At 41.2% G+C, this 5,079-nt stretch overlaps 1 long non-coding RNA gene across 1 annotated transcript in view; it reads right to left on the bottom strand.

The window, feature by feature from the left end:
- LOC104953023 (uncharacterized) overlaps window positions 1-947 on the bottom strand; it is an 8,408-nt gene extending 7,461 nt beyond the window's left edge. Inside the window, exon 1 of the long non-coding RNA XR_799165.1 lies at window positions 863-947. This is a non-coding gene — a long non-coding RNA (uncharacterized lncRNA). The remainder of the gene's footprint in view (window positions 1-862) is intronic.
- Window positions 948-5,079: the final 4,132 nt, after the last annotated feature.

The following is a 5,079-nucleotide window of genomic DNA, read 5'->3' as shown; positions in this document are numbered from 1 at the left end:
TGTTTAGAGGGTAGGGTTTTGTGAAGGAGAGAGGAAGTAACCAGAAGGACGGACACTCCCGGTCACGCACGCAGGGTAAGTTTTGTAAGGACGGTATTTTTCGTAACTCAATACAGGTACACCTATCGATAGGTCGCCAAGAACGTCAGGGATATTTGACTAGCGTACCTTTCAAGTTTTTTTGAAATCTTGTTTAGTTGTAACCAATTTATGGCAGTTTCCATTATAATTCCTTACAAGTCCAATTTGTAATGTAATTGAACGTTAATTTACCATTTTTATTTTTTGTATAGTTCCTCATGATTTTAGAATTAGATTACAAGACCATTCACAACCTGAGAACTATATATTATGTCATTCACACATGGTCATTCATTCCATGCATTGTTAATTGGTTACATTTATGACAATACCAGACAAACAAAACTCAACATCTCAGACCATACCTCATAAAGTACAGGCCAATGGTCTTTTACCAAAGGGTTATGTAAATTTTTACAGTTATTATCAAACGTCAGACAGGTGTCTGTAAACATACCTAATAGTTCTTATAAGAAGTTCAGCATATATTGTTCGTTATCCCTTCCTAGAATGTAATATCTTCATGTTGTAATTCTTGTAGTTACAACAAAATACAACTACACTTCATAATTACACCGTAACAAAGGTAATTTTGATAAATACGCGTAGTACACATCTATCTAACGTTAGTATGATGAGTTTTGTTATTGATTTAGGTCACATAAGAGGATTTATTTATGAGTTGGACAATTCACGACTTCGATGACACTGACTCCTCTGATTATGAGAAGCTAGATTAGCCTCTTCCACTACACTAGGATGCCGACTTTCCTATCTTGACAGGTTAAAGGTTGATGTTCCAGGCAAAAATGTGCATAGTAAAGTGTAATGGTTTGTTTGTTGTTGATGTAAACATTATGACTGAATAAAAGCATACTGTTTGATTATGTAATTGTTTTTATCTTCTGTCAGAATAAGTATTGCTATTGTTTTACAATTGTCTGTTTTTGTTGTTCCACAGATACATCCATGATGAGCCCTTTTGAGCACCACTCCTCGTCCAAGACCTTTTCGGTTCTGCTCGGTTATTCTGTATTCATGTTTTATATTTTCCATTTACTTGAATAAATGACTGAATAAAAGCACACTGTTTAATTATGTATTTGTTTTATCTTCTGTCTATCTGTTTATTGACTATAACACAAAATGCCGTGAGACTGGTTGGTCTCTCCAAGACCCGACCGGACAAAAATACGTGTTGCAGGCACGAAACACACTACCAATAGAAATACATTGCTTTAAAAAAAAGGGGGAAATTGTGTTGGTGAACACGAATCAATAGATTCAATGTTGTGACTGCAACACGAAATGCCGTGAGACTTGGTTGCATATCGTGTACATTGATGTTGTTGGTTTATAATGTTTTTCCTTACATTCATTAAGTATACTTTACTGAATAGATGTTTGTTATTTCCAAGTAATGTTTATTTTTCTTTAATTGGTTTTCATTATCTGAGCTAACCATCTGTGCACATACCACCCCTTTTGATGGTACAGTCCAATGGATGGGCCTATACAGGGTGGCATGTTAGGCTCATTGAGAGAAAGGTATAGTGCTGGAGACAGTCATAAGGGGAAATTGATGTTGTTTATCATGTACCAACGATGAATAAATTCCAACACCGGGTTGTATCAGGACGTTCTGCCTCTGCCTCCTTACTTGGTCGGGCCGCTCAATTGTCAGCTTCACAAGCCTACATGTTTAAAAGGTCTGATTTGCTTGTCAAACAATCATTGTAATTTGATTCCTAGTGCTTTGTACACTTGTCCTTTTTGCTATTAATTAAATTCACATGCTTGAACTCTTCCAGATTTCTTTGGAAAGACCTGTACAGGCTGTCAGTTACATTCAGACTTTTGGCATGTGAACACACTGACTGACTGATGCTGGAAAGGCATTGAAGCACAGCAGTGGATTGTCCAACACGGCATTCACACAGCACAGCTGGCATGACTAGCAAGTCTTTGACAGCTGCACAAGGGCTGTTCACAGATCTGCACACATCAATATCATTCACTGCAAACCCAAAGCCAGCTCAGATGACAAGCATGTTGGCCAGGCAGATAAATTATAGAGTTTAAAAGCTGTTTAGTCTGCAAAAATAACCAAAACATTTACTCCACTTGGATTTAAGTACATAAAACGGAGTTCAATGACAAATCCTTGAGCTACAACTTAGTACTAATGGAATATGTTCCAGTGATTAATGTGGTTACAAACTTTCCTATTAGCATAGCCAGGAATCATGGTGTGTGTGGGCTCAAATTAAATCACTCAGTCCAAGAACTCAGTTTTAATCTCTCCCTGAAACTGTTATCCCACCTTGCCTTAAAACTGCCACTATCATTCCTGTTCCTAAGAAAGCAACCACAAACAGCCTTAATGACTACCGCCCCATTCCCCCCACCCTCGACCCACACCAGTTTGCCTACAGAGCAAATAGATCCACGGAAGACGCCATAGCCATAGCTCTCCACTCTGCACTGAGCCACCTGGAGCATCGTGGGAGCTATGTCAGATTGCTCTTTATTGACTACAGCTCAGCGTCCAACACAATCATCCCGGACATTCTAGTTTGCAAACTGTCAAACCTATGCTTTCCCCCACCCACCTGTTTCTGGATCAAAGATTTCCTCACTAACCGCCCCCAGCGTGTGAGACGTGGCCCCCATCACTCCTCCACCCGCAATCTCAGCACCGGCTCTCCTCAGGGCTGTGTGCTGAGCCCTCTCCTGTACTCGCTCTACACCCACGACTGCAGTCCAGCCCACCCAGAGAACATCATCGTCAAGTTTGCTGACGACACCACTGTGGTGGGGCTCATCTCAGGAGGAGACGAGTTGGCCTACAGGAGTGAGGTACTGAAGCTCTCAGCGTGGTGTTCAGTGAACAAGCTGGCACTGAACCCCACAAAAACCAAATAAATCATCGTAGACTTCAGGAGGAATACTACCAACCTCGCTCCCCTCGACATTAACGGCGAGTGTGTGGAGAGGGTCCACACCTTCAAGTTCCTTGGCGTCCTCATCACTAACAACCTTTCCTGGAAGGACAACACCACAGCTGTCATCAATAAGGCCCAGCAGCGTCTGCACTTCCTGAGGGTGCTCAGGAAGAACAACTTGGCCACTAAGCTGCTGGTGACCTTCTACCGCTCTACCATCGAGAGCCTACTGACACACTGCATCACAGTGTGGTACGCCAGCTGCACTGAGGCCGACAGGATGAGGCTCCAGAGAGTCGTAAAAGCAGCACAGAGGATCATCGGCTCCCCTCTCCCCTCCCTGATGGACATTTACACCTCCCACTGCCTCAGTAGAGCCAAAAACATTATCAAGGACAGCTCACACCCCGGCTTTCACCTGTTCAACCTGCTGCCCTCCGGCAGGCGCTACAGGTGTATCAAATCCAAAACAAACAGACTCAAAGACAGTTTTTTCCCAAGAGCCATCATTGCTCTTAACACCTGACATGTGAATCAATGTGACTCTGTACATATATACATATATATCATTACTATTATTATTATTATAAATACACACTATTATTATTATTATTATTATTATTTATTACATTACAGATTTTATTTTTATACTCCTGGAAATAATTACTGCACTTTATTCTTTATTCCTNATAGAATGCTTAAATGTCTGCTTATGTTGTTCCACAGATGCATCCATGATGAGCCCTTTTCAGCACCACTCCTCGTCCAAGACCTTTTCGGTTCTGCTCGGTTACGAGCAGAACCGAAAAGGTCTTGGACGAGGAGTGGTGCTGAAAAGGGCTCATCATGGATGCATCTGTGGAACAACATAAGCAGACATTTAAGCATTCTATATGGTGTTAAATATTCAAAAACATTTGTCAGCATTTCATCACTATTCAAGATGTTAGAGGAATGATTAATGTAATCCAATTGACTTCTATGTCTGCCTTGGTTTGAGATACTTGGAGATATAATCACTGGGTACTGTAGGTGATATTATGTATATTATGTCAACATTGCAAAGGTATTTTAAGTACTTAAGATTTGTTTTTTCAAGAACAGCTAAATTAGTATGGGATACTTTATGGATACAAAGTTATGCATCTGAATAGTCTGGCTTTCATCATGCTCTGTAACATGAGAGGATTTTTTGTTGTTTTGCCCTCTTTTTCATCTTTATTTACCACATACTAAATGTTGATAGGCCTATTTGCAAAAGTAGTAGCTCAATATTATTTGGACAGGGTAACACATTCGGATTTTTGTTGACCAAAAATGTTGACCAGATATTAGATCTGAAAACGTTGACATCACAAACTTTAGAGACACTTTTGACTCTTTAATAGCCTGGTTTCACTTGACGTCACACCGCTGCGTTCCTTTGGCGCAAAATTCCATTGGAGGTCAGGAAGTAATTTTCTACAGAGGATCCAGCTGCTGTTACCATTGTGAAAATACCGGTGTGTTGTGTAGTTTACGGTTGTTCCAATCGATCCGGCCGAGAGAAAAACAAGAGGTTTTACCGAGTGCCGAAGGTTGTCGTCCATAAAGCTGAGCAATTTAAGAAGCTAACCGAAGAACGCCGGAAAAAATGGCTTTCAAACCTACATCTGCGGTCGGGAGGAGCAGAGTCGTCTAATGCACGTGTCTGCAGCGACCACTTCATCAGAGGTATTAGCTAACTTGGTTTTTGTGGCTTTGTTTATGTATTATTGGGTTGTGGTTAAATGCTTATTTACTTAGTAATACTGATCATGTTTAAGTTACCTGTAGTCTAATATGGACTTTGTTGGGACTTTTTAGGGTGCCCTAGCGCTTTGGGTGACGTTGAGTCGGTAGACTGGGCTCCCACTGTTAGCCTCGGTTACCACACAACAAGTAAGCCCAGATCAGAGGCATCTCTTCGACGAGAGCAGAGGATGGAGCTCAAGGAAGACCAACAAAGACAATCAGAATGTGCAGAGGCTTTGTTGGATCTCCTGCAGACAACCGAGAGCCCAGAACCGACGCA

This window comes from Notothenia coriiceps, unplaced genomic scaffold (assembly GCF_000735185.1).
Source record: "Notothenia coriiceps isolate Sejong01 unplaced genomic scaffold, NC01 NC01_scaffold00020995, whole genome shotgun sequence".
NCBI lineage: Eukaryota > Metazoa > Chordata > Actinopteri > Perciformes > Nototheniidae > Notothenia > Notothenia coriiceps.
Note: the sequence above shows the minus strand (reverse complement) of the source record. Positions and strands in the feature narration are given on the sequence as shown.